The sequence below is a fragment of the Octopus sinensis genome, linkage group LG12 (genome assembly GCF_006345805.1).
Source record: "Octopus sinensis linkage group LG12, ASM634580v1, whole genome shotgun sequence".
Lineage (NCBI taxonomy): Eukaryota > Metazoa > Mollusca > Cephalopoda > Octopoda > Octopodidae > Octopus > Octopus sinensis.
The window spans coordinates 29,385,670-29,410,769 of record NC_043008.1 but is presented as its reverse complement, the minus strand read 5'-3'; the positions used below and the strand labels follow the sequence as shown (position 1 = coordinate 29,410,769).

The 25,100-nt window shown below is 32.2% G+C and overlaps 1 protein-coding gene across 4 annotated transcripts in view; it reads right to left on the bottom strand.

Annotated features, from left to right (window-relative positions):
* Window positions 1-25,100, bottom strand: part of LOC115217977 (protogenin A-like) — a 1,479,291-nt gene that overhangs the window by 1,316,873 nt on the left and 137,318 nt on the right. The window lies entirely within an intron of this gene.

Genomic DNA, 25,100 nt, shown 5'->3' with positions numbered 1-25,100 from the left:
AATATAGTTCCCAATTGGTTTTTAACTATTCAAAACAAAACAGAAACAGATTTTGCTTTTTACAGCTATTTTACAAAGTACTATTTAATTCACACTACTTTCCAGCAACACATTACGTATCTATTTCGTACAAAACATATCTCCATGTTACGATAAAAGCTACTATGAAAATATTTGCACGTGGAGAGCTTCCTCTTAGCAATGTCTGAAATCAGTATCTAGAACTTAGATTTATAAATTAAATATTGCTATATACATACATGCTTGCATACATTCACATATACATGCATATGTGCATACACACATGCATACATACAGACAGTCAGACAGACACACACACACACATATATATGTGTGTGTGTGTGTGTGTGGCCGCATGTGTTTGTAAGTTTGCATACTTAAACACAAACAAACACACACATATATCAACTGCTGTTGAATCTATAGTAGTTATATGGACGCATACATACTAGCATCTGAAACTTTGTTTAAAGATATCTTTGGCACGTAGTACTGTCTTAGCACAACATGAATATCACATAATTGTTTGCTCTTTGACGCATCCAAGAACCGCCAGGGCTGACTGCCAGTTGATTCGCTCAACGTTGGTTATTGGCAGCAATGTGTGTTGTACAAAGTGATCAGAAGAATAGGTCAGTGATCTATATTTGAGATTACAAACACATAAGAGGGGGAAATTTCATTGGGATAAATCAATTAATTAAACACTGTCGTCCATCGACTACTAAACGGGGTTTCAGATTAATGTGCAGCTTGGAAAGTACGGAAGATTATAATTATTCGTTAAATATATTCATTACGTTTTTCCCAGGGAGATTTTAATTCATGTGAGTGCATAAATGTACAGGGTTGCTGTGCATATATATGTATATATATATATATATATATATATATATATATATATATATATATATATATATATATATATATATACACGCACACGCGCACATATTTTATCTCACAAATTAAAGCTAAATAATATAATTCATTTAAATGATATAAATTATTTCGTTTATAATGGGATTGAATACATATTTTTATGGGAGAATGTGCTCAAGAAGAATTATTTGGTTGAGGTATGGTTATATATGATTAACCGACTAAGAAAATGTCCATTCCTTAGACTGTAAGTATGCAATCCGATTGAACTAGTAAGGGTCATTAAATCATATAGGTAAAGCTTCCTTCTGCACGTAGGAAAATAGAATTTTAGTGACTAGTTGAAATAAGGTTTAGCTGTACATAATAGGAGGTCATTGCGGAACGTAAACATAATGATTAGCCGTAAATAGTTGTATCTTCGTGGAAGCAAATCTGGGATGAACCCATCAAGATTTCTAATATAATACATTTATCGTAGAAACAAAATCCTATCTCTCCAGGAAAAAAAAAAAAGAAGCTTCAGCTGCTACCCGTGGCATTTGTTGAGACTAATCAATCTGATTCAATTGACAGTGCATATGTCTAAAAATTCTGAATAATGTATTTGTTGACTATTCTAAGCTTTCAATGAACAAAATGTAGTAGATAATACATAGATATTTTGGAATGTAATGTTTACATTCATTAATAAATATTTTTATAAACATGAAATATTACTTTTTCAGTTGCCTCTTCACACAGATGTTCAAAGAGTACTTTTATAGTAAAACAATACATATATATAAACGGTCGCAAGAGACTAGGTACTAGTATTTGTTATGTAATGCCCGGCCCTGTCTTGATAATGACATCATCTACTGCATTCAGCGAGGATATTGATGCAAAACAAAGGGATACTGTAGGGATACTATTCTCAAGACTACTGCCAATCAAAACTTTTGTTTTGAGACATGGATGAAAGGCATAGATGTTTTCAATGTAGTGGGGGGAATCAAGTATTTTTGGATTCTTAATAATTTATACTGATTAAATGATATTCATTTTTCACAAATGGGCAATTGCCTCTCTTCGCCAATCATTGTATGTGTTTTTGTCTTCTTGATGTATCGAGTATGAACATGAATGGAAGACATCATTGACCTGGACTGAGATTTGCTTGTGTGCATGATGCAGATGTATATACTTAATGAGTTAAATTCTCTCGTAACCTAATCTATTTCTGGTCGTTCAAGAGTGAAGGACATGCACAAGCGGATAGTTTTAGCATAGCTAAGTCTATTGGCTTTATTGGCATAGAAAACAAAAGTGATGTTACAGAGTCTATAAATCAGACTCAGTGTTATCCTGCGAAGGTGAAACAGTTAGAGAATTGCTTTACTTCTGGCTGATCTGAAAATAACGGATGAAGTAGCATGAAGAAATATTTGCAACGCATAAAAATCTGCATGCGATTCTCAAAGATTCAGCAGAATGAACTGTGGACTTATAGTAAGTAAAGAACGCGTTATTTTAGCATGCATTGAGTATTATTATCGTTCATACATTTGACACTCTCAAATGCACAGAAATAAATAATTGATAACTAAATAACAAATGTTAGTTGGTATAACTGAAGTAACACATAACACAGGATAAAAGAATTAATGCATTATATATTTGTTTGGTTACTCATCGATCAGAATGGTGCATCGGAAATGCTCTCGGTTCATAATCCTTCAGTATACTGATCGAAGTTACCCTCAGTGAAAATCTAGTTACTTTGCTGTCACGCATAATTCGCAACAAAGTCATCTGAAAATACACCATCCATAAGTTTGGTGTGTGTGCGCGTGTGTGTGCGTGTGTATGTATTCATATACACACGCACACACACGCGTTTTTATAAACAGGGGTGGATACTGAAAACGCTCCTGATTTTATGGGTGTCGCGAAAGGCCTGGTTCGAGGCCCAACGTTCCGAGTTCTTTTACAGGGCTTAGAAAAACTGAAGGACCGTTGCAATAAGTGTTTGAATCTGATTCTCGTCTATTTTCCTTTACTCAAATCGAGGAACTTTTCAACACCACCTCGTATATACACTGAGACACACAAAGTTATATGAATATATATTTTCAAATATTTATACATTTATATTTGCTTATTAATACTTATATCAACATCAACCGCTACTTACATAGGAAATAAAATACTTTTAATCCCGAAATAGTGGTTTCACTCTCATACCTGATACGTATATAGCTCCGTATGTATGTATCTATTGATTTGAGATCACTTTCGATATTACATGTGATAATGTTTCGGTGACATTTGATGTTATATCAAATTTCTTGATAGAATATTTTCAAAATGATTGTATAATTGCGTACCTATTTCTGCTAATATAACGATTTGGGAGTAAAGGCCATAACGTTACGCTACGTATTGTATGAAAAAGTTCACGGCTATTAAGTGGAACAGTGCGCAAGTAGAAATGTTGTCGCCGTCATGGTGGTAGTCGTAGTTATAGTTATGGTTTTGCTATAAATGTGTGTCCGAGGAAGATTTCGAGATTTCGAGAATATAGAGAAATTTAATCCGATTTAATCCTGTATCACAGCAGGCAACATTTAAATAAAAGATTCGACGTGTGTCTGTGAGTGATGCAAGGACTGGAATTTTGTACTCTACCTTATGTTCAGAGAATAAGTATTTCAATTATTAGTCATCATGCTATGATTATATATATTTTATTTACATTAATAATTACATTTTATAATTACAAGTAATTACATTATATATAATTAAATAACATATTATATATAATTATATATTTTAATTAAGTAATAATTATATTGCTATTCTCTGATACTTTCTCCGAGTTAATTTGTCAGATAATGCTTAAGGGTTGAATTGGCAGAATCGCTATTATTCAAACATCTCGCATTTTAACTTAATGTCCAGTCAACCGCAACTTTGCGCTTGTAGGCTCAGGTGTCACTAAATAAGTATCAGTTGTGTGCTCTGGCTGAGTAGAAACATTAGATCATTCGGAGCTCTCTTCTGCCCATGATCTACTTTGTAATAGAGTAACCCCAAATCTTGCTGCAAGACTGTCAACCTGCCACCAAGTGTATTAAGGTTACCAAAGTCCTTAGAAGTATTTGAGGTCATACCTTGCAAATACATCCCTCCTATCAGTAGTTGCCTAGCCTTTGAAATGCGTTAAAACACTGTACTTCGCTCTTTCGCTTATCTACCACGAAAGACCTCAAGATCCGTACGTTTAGAGAGGAAAACTACAGGATAAAATGAAACCCCTTCTATGGCCGAACAGGTTCCTTGAAATCAACGGCATTTCTCTACATAAATCAAAGTCAAAAGTTTTGAAGTGGAAATAACTCGCTGGAGGGTACATCTGTTTATAGACAAAGCATGGGAGTAGACTGTATGGACCCCACAATTTATCTAAGATTATAAATCAATAGGTTTGTGCGTGACCTAGACTTAGACTACTTAAACTGCAAGATTCATCACCGCTATTTTAATACTCTTTGTTAACGTTCTGACTCGTATTACGTATCCATGTGTCACTGTCAGTTACACCTGGTATCTGACAGTGACAGTTTGGAATGAAGCTGCTAAACCTACGCAGTTTTGTGGAAATGACCCTACGCATGGTCTCACAACGCTAGAGAGAGAAAGAGAGGGAGAGAGAGATGGGGAGGAGAAGAGAGAGCGAATGCGACAGTGCATGAGAAAAAGAGAATGCGAGGAAGAGGATAGAAATGAGGGAGACAGAAGAAAACTGGAGAGGAATAAGGAATTTAGAACAAAAGAAGAATTGATCTCAATAATAGGATTGCATTCTTGAACGATACATACTGGAAGCATAACAAAGCCTTTTTTCGATATTTAAACGCAAAACAGAGAAATACCAAGTCAAAGTGAAATACTGTGAGGCATTCTATCAAACATGCAACGATTTATACTGTTCGTTTGCCGCTATTCTAAATTTATCTCACTCAAGTTTGAATATTTGTGTCAGTAATAGAAATAATTCATTTGCAGATAATTTTTAATTGTATAGTTACCCTGCGTGCATAAGCGTAATCAGGTATTGTAAATCACTCGTTTTTGTCTTTTTGTCTCTTTATGTGTTTGCAAAATTGCTGAAAACAGCTGAGCGGATTTTCACCAAATTTGGCAGAGGTACTCATTGGGTGAGTGTATGGAAATGATGAAAATTTGGGTTGGTTATCTTCAAACATGCATAAATATATACAGAGGTATGCAACTATGTGGGTATGAGTTCGCAAGTGCTTGTGTGTGTATATAGTGATAGATTTCGGGGTTTCGTTTATTTATGAGTTGATTTCGTAATTTCACTGGAGTATAATAAATACATATAATGGTGATACTTGGAAAAAAAAAATTGTTTTTAAAATCGAACTTACAAATTTCCCGATAAGCAAGTAGTCATATTATCTATATCCCAGGACGAGCTACAGTATGTTTGATTCAGCTGCCATCTCTGAAAGGCGTCCGAAACACTTCTCAAATTCTATGCAATATTTTCTGTAAGTATTTCATCACATTCACTATTTTTGTTTCATATAAATCGACACTCATCTGCGTGTGTATAGATCATAGGGTAGATACGTGTGAACATATGCATAAATACATACTTAGATAGGCGAGTGTGTGTGCGTGCGTGTGTATGTGTATTGTGATGGATTCGAAGGGTTCGCTTATTTAAATGTTGATTCCTTAATTTCAACACTGTATAAATACCTTTAATGATGATACTTAATACAAAAAAAAGAGAAAATTCAATCGAAATTGCAAAATTTAACCTTTAATTTAAAAGCATGCGTAAGCAACGCATTGTAACCTACACAGTAATTCGTAAAAAAATGTATTTACGTGCAGGTTATGCTTGCTCTCCGTGCCTTTTTATTTTTGTTTGCAAAGGCAGCAGAATCGTTAGCATGTCGGACAAGATGCTTAGCAGCATTTTGTCGGTCTTTACGTTCAGAGTTCAAATTCCACCGAGGTCGACTTTGCAGTTAATTCTTTCGGAGTGGAAAAAATATCTACTACCTAAACACTGGGGTCGATCTCATCGACCTAGACCCGTAGCCGAAATTACTAGCCATGTGCTAAAATTTAAAATTGATATCTGCTGCAGCTGCTGCTGTTACTACTACTACTACTACTACTACTACTACTACTACTACTACTACTACTACTACTACTACTACTACTACTACTACTACTACTACTATACTACTACTACTACTGATGATAATAATAATAATAATAATAATAATAATAATAATAATAATATAATAATAATAATAATTGAAACAACACGACAATATAGCAAGGCTTGTCCATTGGACAATTTACAATAAGTATGGACTTGACAGAGAAACAAATTGGAGCGACAACAAACCCAAAGAAATCATCGAATATGGTAATGCAAAGATCCTGTGGGATTTTATGATTCAGAGCGACCATGAGATAGAGAATAGGAAGCCAGATATAGTCTTAATTGAGAAAGAAAGCAAACTATGCTGCATGAGATATATAACATGTCCAGCTGACAACAAGTTATGGGATAAGGAAAGAAGAAAAGTTGATAGATTTGACAGATTAGCGTGAGAGGTTGATCGATGAAAAAGGAGGTAGTAGTACCAATAATTGCCGGAGCCCTAGGAACAGTGAGTAAAAATGTTGAGAAGGACATGGAACAAATAGGGGCTGCAGTAAGAATGCTCTGGAAGGTGCACGAAAAATAAGAGGTGTTACCTTAGTTCACTGGTAGTGAACGGCTAACACCGTAGTACATCTCCAGCGTTAGAAGCTGTGCAGAAGCAATGATAATAATGTTTATACGTTGATGCGTGTCATTACACCGTATGACAGAATTTAATAGAGCATGGTGTCATTTTTTTGTAAACATGCTGGAAATCATAGGTGGCGAGAATTGAAAAGATGTTCCATATCTAATTACATATTCTTGCTTGCGGCATCACTATATGAACGAATTATCTATTGACATCTCCAAATTGAAAAGTGTTTGTTTTTTAGGCTTCTGGGACACAGTTACATAAAGCACAAAATTGGAAAACTGAAGCAGTTTCAACAGTGACAGTCTATAGTTTACTGATGTTGCCGATTATATTTTTTACTAGCGTACAGGTGAAATTTTCTGTTTTCATTGTTTGATCATTATTTGAAGATAAAGAGAAAACTGGCGGAGGAGTCGTAAGATGCATTACAACAGTTCCTGTTTTCCTATACAAATTAATTTGAAATGTTTCTAGGTTAGTACTTACTTTTTATACAAACAATTCAATTAATTACACTCCTTTTCAATAACAAAAATATGTTTCTGTTTATTATCTCAAATATTATTAACTAGTTTATTATATTTATCCTTTCGTACATTATTGTTAGGTTCGAACTCAAATGCTTATAAATAAGACACAGAGTACAAACATAAATTATAGGAAACACCATAACGGCAGTGGTAAATAATACAAGCAATCTGCCTTTTATAATTAAGTTGTATTGTCTATTGCATGCTATAAATAATTTTCGCGATGAATATATATAATTGATACTAACAAACTATTGAAACGCACAACATTTACTTTCTTCGGTTTACGGTTCTTATGAAATGATTTTCAGGAAAACTATACATCTGCAGGGAAGTTTGTACAAGGAAGAGTGAGTGTGAGGTTTTGGGCGACAAATCAGTAAAGTAAAATAGCTGAATATATCTGGAAATTCTATCCATTTACAAGCGCTGGTTGTTATGAAATACCTACCTGTTTTAACTAATATATATGTATGTATGCATACATACATACATACATATATATATATATATATATATATATATATATATATATATATAGAGAGAGAGAGAGAGAGAGAGAGAGAGAGATTTGTTTCCTTTTATTTTTGAACAGAATTCTTCAAACACAATGTACTAACTTATTCGAAATGATTACTTTTTTACTCTCATTAGAAATGTAGATGTATTAATGAAAAAAAAACAGACTACTTTTCTAAAACGCTTATTAATATCAGAAGGCATCAAATCTTCGAGACTCACCAAAGTGGTTGACAGTGGAACATTGATTTCAGTTTAAATACTTGACATTGGAAGGTAAAAGTAAAGAATTTGTAGAATGGTCAGCTAAATGTTACTTTGAAACGGCTAGTAATTATGTGATTCCCCTGTAGTTTTTTGATGTAATATCACTTTCTAATTTAGATGTCTTATTGGACGCTGTTATGTGGAATGTATAAGATATAGTTATATCATTATTTAGTCGCTGTTATGAACTGGTGCCATTGCAAATCTCAGTGATGAGATAAGTAATCCAAATTATGTGCATGTCAAAGACTAATTTGTCCAAGTGTCATCATTTTGTTTTTAATAGAATCCCTGGTGTGATTTGATTAATATTATTCTGTTTTTCTTTTCAACATTAAATTCACTTGACTGCAGTCACGCTGGAGCACCATATCAACAGGTTTATTCGAAGAAATCGACTCCAGGATTTATTCATTGTAAGCCTAGGATTTATTCTATTGATCTATTTGCTGAATCGCCAAGTTACGGGATTTAAACACACCAACATCGGTTGTCGAACATTGCTGCCGGGACAAGCGCAGACATAAAGACACAGACTCATATGTATGTATGAATACATACATATATATATATATATATATATATATATATATATGTGTGTGTGTGTGTGGTGTGTGTGTGTGTGTGTCTATGAATACAAATACATATATACAACGGATTTCTCTCAAACTCCATCTTCCAAATCCACTCAGATGGCTTTGGTCGGCTCAAGGATATAGTAGAAGACATTTGTCCAAGGTGTCACACAGTTGGGTGTGAATCCGGAAAGATGCGGTTGAGAAGCAACCTTCTTATCACACAGCCGCGCATGCGTCTAGAATGTATCAATTATTTCTAACAAATATCACTATCGTGCAGATGCCCCCAATTCGACCCCCAAAATTTGAGAATAGGTTGTTAATCGAATATACTAAAACTGAAAATTATATTCAATCTTGAATTTCACTCCAGTTGTTCAACTCGTATAAAACATTCAAACATACCACCAAACATTCTTCCGTCATATACAATTGACCTAATATTTAGAAAAAAACATGTTCATTATCAACTTTTAAATACAAGTTTCATTCAGGCAAATATCAATATTTTACTCTACAAATATGTTCTGTTTTCTTCATTAAACATAACAAGTAAATTAAATATTTGATGACATTATGGAAACAATTTCAGGAACCTTGTAAACATTACTTTTTGAATATATTGCATCCGAAAATAACTGTATATCTGTTAATGTGAGTGAATGTGTGTGTTTGCGTTTGCATGTGTATGTATCTGTTTGTAATTTTGTCCGCGTTCGCTGCAATATATATACTTGACTATACCATTGTTCATATTATATTGTAAATTTTCAAATTAAATAGTTTCCATCTATGTGTATTATTAAGAAAAAATGGTATATTCATTCTGTTCATATCGTGACAAATACACTGTATGGGCTTCATGTTTGTATCAAAATATTTCATAATTGCATGTTGTTTATTTCATTTTTATATCTCAAGATAAAGTTACATGGCTTCTCTCTTATTGGTTTAACTAGAACGGAAAAATACATGTGTTTACGATCAAGATTTGGTTAAATTGATTAATGGTAAGTTCTTACGTTTGCGCTCCATCAATATTAATGCTTTCTTGAAGTAGTTAACACTGTTATCTAATTAAATCTCTTCGACTTGAAACACGATATTTTATGTCTTTTTAAAACTTACCTTATATAGTAATTTTCTTTTATTACATTTCAACGTATACTCCTTTCTAGGCCAAAACACTTCTAGCAGTAGTAGAAATTACAACACATTATTTTCCCTAGGCTCAAGAAATATTTATATAGATCATTTTAATTGATTTTTCTCTCTTTATTCACATGTTAAAATTATTCTTAATTATGAGCTGATTGATTTTCTACTGACTGTAGTTTCTTATTTACATATTACTTTTCCTTTCTTTCAATAATGCTATGATTCTCTCACTTTGAACTGTTTCGCTATTGATCTTGCAAATTCCTAAATCTTTACTAAAATGAAAGAAAAATATCAGATTACAGCAGACTAACTCAACTGAACAACAAATAGCATATATTCTATGTCACAATGTCGTAACTAGCTAACCCAATATCTAGATATGGAAATTTATAATAAACTATCGGTATTAAGTGATTTATTTTTTCTGCTGCAAGGGTTTCACCCCAATTACTATATCGTCAGTTTAACTATTTATTATCAATCTGTTGACCTTCTGCTATTTTCATAGTCGGTTGACCTGTTAAACTATTGATGAAATAAACCTTTCATTTCAATATATTTAAAAATTCGGTGAATTTGAAACGCTATAGCTCACGTTCTAAACATACTAATTTCTACATTTTTTATATATTCTTCATATTTGTTTATATTTTTATTATTTTACATTATCTGAAATTGATTTATATATTTTCAATATTAGAATTAACAAATATCTTGGAAATTGATTTCGAAAAGCAATTAAGAATTATATTCTCCCCAAAATTCAATGAATTAACGAAATAAACAGCATTGGATTGATTTTTGGTTTCCAGTGTTCGCAGATAAATGAAGAGTGAATGAATAAATATACACCGACCAGTGTCCCTTTTAAAGATTTATTTAAGAATGCTCAATGTTTTTATATATTACCTTTTAATAAAAATCATTAAAATATTGGAAATTTCTTAACATCTAGAAGATTAATAAGACGTCTCTTTTCCTGAATCATAAGCTCTTATTAAAAAGAAACTATAGGATATTATCATTACAGATTTAGTACAGACTAATATGCATTTATATTCGTGAGAACAAAATTATGAAGTTTATCCCGCATGGGTTTAAATGAAAACCATCGTTAGACTATTTACGAAAGTTTTTAACAGAGCATGAAATTAAATTTCCCTGATATATTGTCCGACATTTTGCTAAAATTTCAAGGTGAATTTTGGAGATAAAATAGATACGCTAATAAAAACTAAAATTACGTGTCATATTTAGCATTCTGTAGTAGGAATCTGTAATAAAGCAAACAAAGCAACCATCACTGAAAAGCGGGAGCGGCATAGTTCGAAAGCGAGTAAGTGCATTGTGACCAGAGTTATTTAACAACAAGCGCTTGTCGGTGGATAGAGAGATATGGATATATGCATAGGATTATATTCATTCTTGTATGTATAGAGGTATATAAAAATACACACACACACACACACACATGCATATATATATATATAGTTTAAATACTCAGTAAATGGATGAAAACTTGATGGATCAACAAACAAATAATCTGGACCACATCTGTAGATTATTTTTCGAAGCAAAACATGACATAACATATCCGTGACATAAATGTAACAGAAATGTTGTCATGTTTTGTATTAGAAAAATAATCAACAGATGTAGTCCAATTGATTTGTTTGTTGATCTAAAGTTTTCTCCATCCTCTTATTATTTAAATTTTATTCCTGATAAACTGTTCTTTATTCTCTTGTTACCTCTACCATACGAGAATTGCGGGCCTGCATACCGATGCCAGAAGATAACACATGCAACTGCTACCGATAAAAAATACGGATATTTTATACCTTAGTCGGTCATTATTACCGCTAACTCTGCTTACCTATACATATATATATATATATATATATATATATATATATATATATATATATATATATATATATTATATATATATATATATATATACACTGTTTATATGTGATGGTGAATGATTTGATCCAACATATATGTATCCAGAATTTATATATATATGTTCAGATTTGTAACCCTACAATGCCAGTCTATTTTAATAATGATGTAAGCCGACAATTACTTACTGCTTGAAAAACTAACGAAGCAGTAGTAATGCATGTATCTAATCAGGATGCAGGAATGTGCATGTATATATGTACAAGTATATGTGTGCCTGCAAGTGTGTGTAGTTATACGTGTAGATGAATGTCGGTGTGTGTCAGGAGGAGGATGGCGCGAGGTATGAGTGCATGCATGTGTAGGCGCATGTATATGCATGTATGGGGGTCACACATGGGTGAATATGTATATGTGGATGTATATATGTATGTGTGTATACACACACATATGTATATATATACATGTATATATATGCGAATATGTGTGTGCACGTGCATAGGTATATATATATATATATATATATATATAAACATATGAATGTAGGTGCGTACGTGTATGCTTATGTATGTGTAGATATGTGTATGTATATGTGTATACGTATGTCTGAGTGTATGCACAAGCATGTTTGTGTGCGAATGCGTGTATAAGCATCTCGGCCTAAGATAGTTAAACATTCTAGACATCCTAGCCTGGATATATATCTCCCCTTACTTTTTCTAGTACCATTTCTTTCTCTTAAATCCAATGTAACTCAATCCATCCCTGTACATCAATTCACTTCCACTATATTTTTCTTTATCAACAATTATTTCTCTATATTTACAAATGTTTGCAACTCTTATTATAAAAAAGATAATACTAATTGAAAACCGTATCAATGTTTCATTCACTAACCGGACGGGCATAGAACAACAATACAGCCAAAACTCAAGATCTTTAGCGAAACACAACTTTATACATGGATGTACCTACTGAGACACAGACTGCAAAATAGATACAACCCATGTTGGACGGAGTCCCACCCATGAGGGACATTAGCAGATGGGTTCGAAGTGACCGATTAATACCAAATTCCTCTTCCGGTTACTTAAGAAATTCTTAACTCAACTGACACTGCGGGCGTTACTGAACTAGATCCAACGGAAATATACCCCGACTATGGATGACACCGTGTAGTTCAAACTCTGCCAGTGCTCTACTCAACACTTCAACACACTAATCGACATAGACACATTAGTCCCAAATATCAATATATATATAATATATATATATATATATGTATATATATATATGTATATATATATATATATATATATATATATATATGTGTGTGTGTATATATATTCATACATATGTATGTATGTATCATCTATCTATATATCTAACTATCTGTATGAATGTATGCTTGGGATCGAGTATGCGTGTATTTATTTCTATGAACCAATATCTATGTCTGCGTATTATCCTACATTCCCTAAATGACATTGTTCAATTTGCACTCCGTTTTATTAGGTAACATTGTAGCAATAGCGGTATGGTAAACCGTATACGTTAGCGTATTGCTTGAATATATAATGACAGTTCACATAATATAACTTGGGAAACTATTGTTGAAGCATAAATATGTTTAAGAAATGCTTACTTCTACTTTGAGGATTGAAATTTTGAATCAATTCAATGTTTTTTAATGCACATGTTGTGAAATTGTTGGTACAACGTCCTACATAAACTGTTAACGCAAGTGAAACGTGGTTTACTACGGAGAGCATGGAACACTGTTTGGCTTCGATTTAAATTGAAGGAAAATACACGTTAGGAACTTCATCAAAAGAGCACTATCGAAGGGAATTGATTTTGAAAAAACTCAGTGAACGATGTGATTTCAGAGTAAGGTATGCCTAAATTCTGCTTGGCCGGACATGTTGCTACGTCCACAGACAAGAAGTGCATTCGAGCTGTTGGTCTGTGATATCGAAGAGAACTGACAAGTCCTCTTGGAAGCCGTCTACGACGTTGGGAAGGTTGCTTCGTTGGGCAATTCGAGGTTTAAAAGACTGGTGGAATCATCACAAAACCGGAAGTGCATTGTGACCCGTGTTATATAATATAATCTAATGGTCTGGTCGCTACTGTGATATATATATATATATATATTATATATATATATATATATATATAGATAGATATATAGATATACACAATATAGATATATAGATATACACACATACATATACATATGAACGCACACAAACACATGGCTATATATAGCTATATATATATATATATATATATATATATATATATATATATATATATATGTATGTGTGTGTGTTTGTAAGGAAACGCACCGATTATCCAAGAGGAATTAATAGCACAAACATTTTAACATTTAAGTATGTCACATAATATATGTTGCAGACTGCCTTCGTTGTTTGTACTATTCATAATGAATGAATGTTTTGCTTTGTAAATTTTTTAACTATCATTACAGTTCACAACAGTCGACTTTTCATAACATTATTCGTCATAAAAGGCTCATTATTTTCACCGATAAATAATGAAATGTTTATCATATATTTCCCAGTATCTAAATAATAGGAACAATTTAAAATTCCATTGTTTCATTCCTGCGTATATGGTTATATGTAAACTTAACAGAATTTGCCTGGAATTCATTTGCTTTGGATTACTCTCCTTCCTTGGCAAAGCGACAGCCCTGTTTTGTACAATATAATTTTCCAGGCGATGGAACGTACCATTACAAATTTGTCTTTTACTGTGAATGTTTGTCTATCTTTAAGCCTGAAAACTGATCCTTCGGTCATATTAAAGCAAGTACGTTAATTCGGCCATAAACACATACATACACTTACCCGGGTACAAGAACAAATATATATATATGGTGGTTTCAAATCTTGGCACAACGCCAACAATATCCGGGATAAGTCGATCACATCAGCCTAATGTTTAGCTGGGACTTATATAATCGAAGCGTACGTAGATGGAATTTGATTTCAGGTCGTAAAGACGGATGGGAAGGCATGCTAACGAATCTGCTAGTTCATCGCCAAACACGCATATATATATATGAATATATATATATATATATGTTTGGGCTTCTTTCGGTTTCAATCCACCTCTCTCGAAGATTTGTTCAACCCGACGATATCGTAGAAAACACTCGCCCAAGTTATCAGACAGTGAGAGGGAAGCTTCTTAACATGCAGCCACGCTTGCATCTATATATATATATATATATATATATCTACCTACCTATCTATATATATATATATATATCTACCTATCTCTCTCTCTTTCTATCTCTCCCACTCTCTCTCTCTCTCTCTATATATATATATATATATATATATATATATATTATAGTAAACTAAATGCAACGTGCAGTTGATTGTATGACTAATTATGTCAAAAATGCTGAGAAGCTGAACATTTCTGGTATAAAACTTCTGGAGTTTAAGGACGCTATAATTTCTAAGCCTAGTCCAAGGTGAGTCCAATAAATCTTAAAATAAAGAGCACAATGTACAATTTTTGTAAATGACGGTTGACCTAACTAGATAAAACTTCCTAGAAGTTCCCTTACGCAATGGTATTATAGACGTAAGCATATTTCAAATACGAAACCAAGAAATTTCAATTAATTAATGTTACACCTACAGTGATTACATTGATAATTCTATAAAATGTTTAAATCTTGGGAAAAGTTTATTGTATAACTAAGCAAAAATCAAAAAATTAATGTGGACCACCACATCATATTTTGTTCTGCGAAAACATTCCTGAAAATTGTCACATCGTTTGTAGGTCAATAACGAAACAAATATATTCACACTTTTATCACGTTATTTTATTGTTATATTAAAATGACTGCATTTTGTACCAGATGTAGTAATGTAAATATAACTTGTTCTAATTATTATGTGTGCCACGTTATATTACGTTTTATGTAGCAGATGTTCCTTCCTAGATTTCGGAAATTATCCTCCAATTCATATATACACGGATGCGTACAGGTATACACACATCACACACACATGCGCGTGCAAATACACATACACACATACACGTGCACACGCACGTGCACATACACAGAAATATACACATGCGTAGAAACACACTCAGGCATACATACATATATTCATATATATATGTATGTATTTATATATATATATATATATATATATATATATTGGTATGTATATGCACACCCACACACTGACACACCAACCCCCACATAGATATGTACACACACAAAAAAAAACATGGTTGTCTCAAAAAGACAAGCTGTTTATGTCCGCACTCGTTTCAGAGTTTCAGTTTAGTGGATTCACAGATAAATAACTATAATTTCAAGTTTCCAAGAGATTGAGTTTCTGGCTGATGCTGGTGTCGGTATTGGATAAATATTTGTCATTTATATAAGTTTCCGTTCCTTTCCTTGGTTGTAGTTAATATCAATATATTCCAATATACTCTCTTGCACATTAATGTGTTAATGATTATATATTATGTACAATAACCTTTCTCGTATCTCCTAGCATTAGGATATGTATTATTTGAATTAGGTCTCACATCATGGAATATTGCAATAATCGGTCACTCTTTCATATACAACTATTCTTCAAACAGCTTTATCGATACAAGACAACATGAAATTCAAATATTTTGCGTTTGATGTTGGATGGTTAAACATGCCACCAGACAAAGACGGCATATTGTTTCTAGTTTATGCTTTATAAATATTCCAGATAAAGACGTTCCTTTCTTTCATATAAGAAATAAAATGTCTTAGTCTACAACATTGTTTTCTTTTACATCAGATATATGTACATGGTGAATATGGTGAAAAATGTTTATGCTGTCATTATTAACACAATTGTAATGTTATTCAAACAAGTAATCTTATCTATATTCTTAATGTTCTTTATGATGATTTATTTCATTTATTTATTTATACCTTTATTTTTACTATTTTATCAAGTTGACTTGCTGTAACTTGTAATAATACTTTCTTTGATTTACATAATCTGTTTATATTTTTTGTGCAGTTTTTAGTATTGTTATTGTACTGTTGCAATATATCAGCAACTTTCAAGCACAATCAATAGAGATTTACTTAAATATAATAATGTTTATCTATTCTTATTATTTCGAACTTTCATTAATTTTCTTTGTGACTCAATACCGCCTGAATCAACATGGCGTCGGATATATCACTTAGGAGACGACAGACTGCATTCAAATAAGCTTCTATATAAGCTGCTGCAGTCTATGACAAAGACACGAAACTGTGTGGATTAGTTTAAATAGATGTAAATATTTCTTTCGTTACATAGAGAATATCATTAGAAATATAATGAAAATGTTGTTTTGTTGCCAAGTTTTGTTCTCTTACTTTCTACATATATTGTATGTTGTAGGCAACAAGTAATTGACAAAAGTTTGGTAAATCATGATACAATTCATGATGTTGAAATATTCAACAGGTTTTCCTATGATTCCCATCAGTGGATGCAGTTTTAAAATCTTATGGTCAATAAAAGTAGTGATGCCTTAGATTGGGTGGCAATATATTTCTTTACGGACTTCATTATTGTAAAGGACTTAACTACTTGGATATATATTCAGAAAAGACGAGGGAAAATAATCTTAATAAAAATTATTATGACTATTATTATTGTTGTGAATTACTCGAGTCCCAGTGAATTACTCGCAACACAAGGTCATGATACTCCCCCGGTCACTAAGGAACATACTTAAATGGTTAAGGTCACGCATCTGACAAATTCTATTATTATTATTATTATATTATTATTATTATTATTATTATTATTATTATTATATTATTATTATTATTACTATTACTATTATTTTAATTATTGTTGTTGTTGTTGTTGTTGTTATCATATTGGTGATGAGGAGAAGGATGACGATGACGAAAATTGAAATGTGGTGTTATGTCAAAATTAAGTACAATGTATGACCACTCATATATATATCATTTTTATATCTCGACGTATTAAAAATGACGGTTGCTTGTTTCGAGGCTCTTGAAGTAAAACCCACTAAACAAACAACAGTACACTATCTTTGGATGATGTGCTTGGAGAGGTCGAACTATGTAATTAGGTACTTGAATGCTGTTCGGAGATTAGCATTCTCCGATTTGGAGTTTAACACTTTGGAGCAGAATTATTATATTTGTCTTTTAACAGTAAATGCTATTTCCTATTTTCTTCTGTCTTGAAATCAATGGAAATAATTTCTATTCCCTTCAGACTATGCTTTTGTGATCTGAGAATCATTGTTTTGAAACTGACCTATTTTCCAATGTATTTCGGACAGATTCAGCACTGAATTTCTGAAGCGGAAACATCTTTATAGCAATTATTGTGTTCAGTACCTTAGATTTACTTGTCAGTTGCTTGACCTTAACCACTTGAGCATGTACTGTAGTGGCTGACTATATGTATATTTCTTATCATGATCAGGAGTAGTGGGAGAGTTTCATAACCATATGTTGTATAAATGTAACGAAACAAAGTTTGAAGGAATTATTAGCCACCTTTCATACATTCTAGGAAATTCATTCTAGGAAATAGGAAATACAACCTAAAGACAAAATATTTCAATGAAACAGAGGGAAGAAGTCAAAAGCTATACGTTAAACTTGAAAAAGAAAGTTGGTAATTATATTCCTGTTTGCATATGATTCAGTATCGGTAAATCACAGATAATTCTATGCACAGTATAATTTCTATCGCCACCAATTAAATCACAGAGCAAAACGCCAGATCAAATGAATAATCGTTTCTAGAATAAAACTCATGAAAGTAAAATTGCATTAGTTTAAAAAAAAATTTAAATGGGAAAGAAACCATGAAACATTCTTTTTCATATTAGTAGCAGTTATTAACCTACTCAGCAAACTATCATTGAATCCATAGTCTGATTTCAGATAGGATAGCTCTAAATTAAAGATACGGTTAACTCACCAGCATTGGGAGTTACAATTATGCGAGCTTCCATCAACAAGAATACGTGATAATGACTCTCGAACTGTGTGATAACTATTCTCCACTACTCGACAATTTTTTTTATAATTATATCGACTTCTATCGAATTATATCAAGGCCGTAATGTGTGGCTTACAGAAAGTGATATGTTGTCATTTTGATGAAATGTGAAGTTAATTAAAATAGAGGCGACGTCACCGAATCAGCAATACCCTATTTCATAGTAATAGATTTTTTTCATCTGTAAGTCAAACTTCGTTTAGGAGATTTAAGGGGAAGAGTATTCATGTACAATATATTTCTGCATGTCAAATATTTTCGAAAGTTTAGATAGTAGGGAGCAACAAGAAGTTCCTTGGGTTTTTCACTTCTTGAGGAATCATCTAGCGGCTTTTGGAAGTTCGTGGAAATATTTTTCCTTTCGTCGTTAATCGTATTCTTCCTTGATATTTGTTGACCCTTTCCTTAATAACTCTAGTCCGTCTTCACCAATTGCAGTCCTTATATTCTAACATATGTTGGATAAAACGCTGTGGTATTCGTATCACTTCGAAGCACCGGCATTATATTCGTCAAATTCTACTGTTCACATGTAATTTTTATTTCAGTGTCAGGTTAACTACTTCTTTCACTCTATGTCTCTGAAATACACTACATCAAATTAACCATATTGTCTTTAACTTAGACAGACACAACAAAACATTCCTCAAAATGCAAAAAATTGAATAGATTTTGGTTCAATATTTTCTATAATCCACAGTTTCAGGGGTTAAAAGAAAAAAATATATACAGCCCAGTTTTATATATGTATAGACACGGGTTCGCGTGAGATAATGTACGAAATAAATAGTGATTTTCTACGGAATTCAAGGAACTATGTTTTCAAGAAACTATGTATCAATAGCGAACGAATATTAACAGTTCCTCATTTATAGATCACATAGACACCAAAGCTAAATTCATTGTGGCGCAATTTCAACAAAGAATGACTGAGAATTTTAATGTAATACAGGGTGATGTTTTATGAGTTCATCATCATTTTAAAGTAATGATTATCGCAATATTTGTAACAGTATTCCTTTAGCCTACACTTTAAGAGGAAAGATATATGCATGTGTTCCTTTCCCCGCTTTTCCTTCCTGAATTCTAATGGAAATCTTCGAAGATATTTCCCTGACGACAAACATAATCTTTATATACTTTATTCTAATGATCATTGTTGAACGTCGATATTTCGTTCCCAAAAAAGTCCCACTTGTTAAATGTTGCTTATTATCTCATTCAAGTGTGGACTTTAAATTATTTGAATATATTACATAAATCTGCTTTTGTGCAAAATCTATTTCACTTGCTTGTCATGGATATATCGATTGCATCTTTACATCTTGATTCATCTGCACAGTTTTGCAATGCAATAAGTTTCAGTATATATATATATATATACATGTAGTTTAAATGTGTATTTCATGCTATAGAAACAGTGAAAATTGTGTTAGAAATATTAAAGATAATATCAATATTGGCAGTGGAACGAAGTTATTGCTCTTGGCCCTAATAAATTTGGGGTCATCTTTTTTGAACACTGAATGTGCAAATTTTAAAATAAACTTCAGATTTTTTTCTTATAGAAATATTTGAAAGAGTAAAAATGATTACTGAAGTAATTTCTTAAACCCACTAATTCTCTGATAATCATAGCTAAAGTGATATTTTGTTCAAGTATGTGCCCATGTGTCGTGTGTATTATTGTTGCAGCTACGTGTTTAACATAGAAACTTACATTTCAAGAACGAGAGTGTACTTGATTTTCGCAAAATGTTATATTTTCTCCGAAGCCTAGCAATTTTGGTCCACCGCAAAAGCCAGTGTGTAAGACTAACAAAGGTATGCATTATTTAGCGCAAGACAGAGATTAGTTAATAGACGTTACATAATAGAGCATTAGATATTCTAGTAGGTACATTCAGCAGCATTAATAATATTTATTTCTTACATAAGGGGACGAGCAGGCAGAATCTTTACCATCTGAGCAAAAGGTTGAGCGGGCATTTTGCCCGTCTCAACTTTCTGAGTTAAAATTCCGACGAGGTCAACTTTGATTTTCAGCCTTTCGAGGTCGATAAATTAAGTAATAGTTGAGGCCTGGGCTCAATGTTATTTACATACCCACTTGTCCGAAATTACTGGCATTCTGATGAAATTTGAAACTGGTATTTATTTGTGATATAAGGTGGCGAGCTGGCCGAAACCTTAACATACCTGGCAAAATACTAAGCAGTATTTCGTGCGTCGCTTCGTACTGAGTTCAAATTCAGCAACGGTCAAATTTGCCTTTCCTTCTTTCAGTGGTTAACTTAAAACTTGAAATCTTGACTTGACTTAACTCACTTATACCCTCCCTAGAAATTGTTGGCGTTGTTCCGAAATTTGAAATCAAATATACATTTCTTATATTGTTAGAGGGACATGCATTTCTCTTGAGTGTTCATGCGATTAAAGCAGATAATTTAAGACAGGCTCTTTTTATCGAACCAAAAATAATGAATTGTAAATCTATGTCGAACCGAGTGTGTTTTTCACTATTACAGGTTTGATGAATTAAGTTGCGGTCTAATATTCTGGTCGATTTAAAAGGCGCCATTCATCTAATTTGTCTGGCTCTGTGACAATAAAAAACAAAGCTTCATTATCAAAAACTTTTTTGCCACACTGTACAACGCCTGTCGAGCTATTATGTATGAGTTAGAGAAAGACAAAGCAACTAAATGCTTTGAACTCGGTTTGTGCTACATATTTCGTAGAATATTGAACATTTCTATACATCACAAATATACGTTGTTTAACTATATGATTTGTTATATACCCGGTATTAAATTTAATAAAATTTGTTAATGTTGTATTTTACATAAAAACGTAATACAAACGTAATTCTAAGCATAAACTTAGAATTGAATAATTGGAGGCATAATGTTATATTAAATATTGATTTGTAAGTGGTTATATATATTAAATTACTAAGTAGCTTATGAATATATTTTAAAATATATTGAGAAAACAACTGTTTATCGTATGCAGTGTAAATTTGCAATTATCCTGGAAACGTACACAATATGAGAGAATCCATCAAAGAAAGTGTACACAAGAAGTCAGTAAAAACTTCTTGGGATTATGGTGCCCTAAAAAGTTTCCTAGGATTGTTTTTTTCTTATGTAGTTGGTTTTATTTTTTTTATAACAGAATAGTTTTCGTTTTAAGCTGTTATAACTTTCCACTTCCGATATGTTGATTTTTGTGCATATTTACATTAAAAGATTTTTATTGAAATATTTTATCCTGGAATACCCAAATGTAAATAAATATTATAGACATCTGTTTGTCTCAGAGTGCGATTATTGGTCGATTTTCCTGAATTATGTGGTCTATGTTAACTGATAAATCACAATGTACGGTTACATTAACTATTTTTAACACAAGTTCTGGTTAGAGAGCATGTCATTTCGTGTCCTTTTTATTTCGTTATAGATGTGTGTTGCATATTTGCTACCGTATGCATTGGCTATAGTCGAAAGTTTGAAATGGCATAATCTGTTGTTCATACAATTAGTCGCATAAACTAAATTTGGGTATCTTCACCGTTTTTAATAAATTCATGTAAACAAGTTTTAATAAGAGCATAAATAAGAATTTATTGTGACTATGATTTCTCGCTGTGGAATGTCAAGAATTAGTTGTATCAAACTAAAAGCATGGAAAATTTCGGTAATTCTTTCATTCCATGTAAGATATAAATTTTTCTTACCTGAATTACAAAGTTACACATGTAGAAAAGGTATGCATAACATCTTTTATCTATAATATTTCTGACAAAGATTTAAAGCATAATTAAAAATGTGCTGCTGCTGAATTTTATTGCTTAGGTGCAGTTTATCCACGCCTATGTTCTGAGTTCAAATTCCATCGAAATTGACTTTCCATTTCCTCCTTTAGTGTTCCATGAAATAAGTATCAGGAAGCGTGCCTATATTTGTAAGGATTATATGTGCGTGTGTGTATGCATGTATGTTTGTATTTATATATACATACATATACATACATATATATATATATATATATATATATATATATATATATATATATATTATATATATATATTGTGTGTTTGTGTGCGTAGAGAGAGAGAGAGTGATGTATCTATATATATATACATGCATACATAGTGACATTTATGCATACACATGCATTTCTTTGTGAAAAAGATTTTGAATACAAGAGTTAAAGTGAATTTAGTTTCTTCAAACTTTTTTTTTCTATCAAGTGCTTGTTTCAACTTAGTGAAGAATTGTCTTATGTTCATCGTATTTACAGTAGATTTTGCTAGCTTTTTCACAGACAAAATAAATGGTAGAAAAGTGTTTATCAATTAATTAGAAAGTATTTGTACACACTGACCACCTTGACTCCCTTTGTATGATATACGTCGACAGAAAACGTAATATATTTAGACTGCAGTCGAAATTGTTGGATATGTTCCATATCAAAGATTTGGCTTCTCTTCCGAAATATACGTCTGTATCTTTCTTTTGTTTAATGGGATATTTATTTTCTTTCAGTGTTTGGTTGACTGCTAGCGGATATCTGATGTTGCGGCAAGTATAAACAAGCAGCGACATATCTCTCCATACTAAAGAATACCTAAAGCGATGATACATATCTTGAACTTTAATTCCGTGAGCGGTTTATTTCTATCGTCGATGGGTTTTGAAAAGACTTTAATATCACAACTAGCTGATCTCAGTGTAGATAACATCAATTAAATCTAAGAAGAAATATATAACTTTTTATGAGATAGAACAAGTGCTATTCGGAATGAGATGAAATTAAAATCAGTTAATTTCAAAATCATAAAAAAATGCAGACTCTCTATTCCTTTTCCTTACAATATTCTATACAGCAGTAATTCTCGCTCGAGGGAATATGTTATGGGGATCAAGACAATTACGTGCAAGCTATGTGTTTCAGTGTTGGATATCAGTTATTTTATTTTTAGGCAAATGATATACTATGTAGAAATGTCCACGGAACAGCGATTCTAATTCTGCTATAGTCCCAAATTACTATCTATTAAAACACAAAACTTTCACGAAAGTCATTACTGAAATATATTCGGGATGTTTCGAAATATACTGATTCCTTATGGGTGAAGCTGAAATTACACAGATCTGTCAGATACGGAGTGCGGTTTCTAGATTTTAGCAATGTTGTTTAAACTTAGTCATATATACAAATATACATATATATATATATATATATATATATATATATATATATATATATATATATATATATATATATATATATATATATATATATATATATATATATATATATATATATATATATATACACATACACATACACACACAAATATATATATACATATATATGCAGTTTTCTTTCTCCGTCTTCCCTTCCTTGGACCTTTCCTGAGCGTCCAATAACACTATACATGTTCCATGTCCTCGCATTGTTGCGTTTTCTCATTGTTCATGTTTGTATTAATTTTCTCTCTCTCTCTCTCTCTCTCTCTCTCTCTCTCTCCCTATATATATATATATATATTGATAAAACTGTAAGACAACAAAAGAAAGAGACCTCGATATTATGTAAATAGAGGAATTTATCTGTAAATGTATTATGTGACAATTATTCGGTAGCCATGATAAAACTCGGTGTTTCGGATGCCGACGTGGAAATCCACGCCACCATCTCTTCAGTTATCCGGGTATATATATATATATATATATCACCGCGACCGACCAGGCTATCAGATGTTGTTACACATCGCTGGTCACAATGCGCTTCGCATTGCTTTAGCCTTCAAATGACGCCAAGCCGCTGGCTAAGCGAGCAGGCGAATATATATATATATAAATACAGAACAGTGTATGAGATAGTAAAGAGAATTTTCATAGCTGTCATCGGCTAATTCAATTTTCCCGAATGCTTAAAATTAAAACAAGAACAATTATACCTCTAGGCCTGCATTAAATGAAAATTAAACATGTTTTATCGGTTCACAGGATTTAAAAATTGTTAAATTGAGTGAGAATAAAAATACGGAGATATAAAAGGTTACAGCGTTTAATTACATCCCCTTGGAATCTGCGTGCAGCTAACTCAGAGATCGAATTTGCTTATTTTACTTCTAGAACGATGAAATAAGAACTGATCAACGGTTGAGATCGGCTCATTCAACTGGACCTCATTTCATAAGTATGTGTGCGTGTGCGTGTCCGCGTATATATTTGTGTGTGTGCATATCTTAAAATATAATGTCAGAAATAAATGTTGCTTTCAAGATTT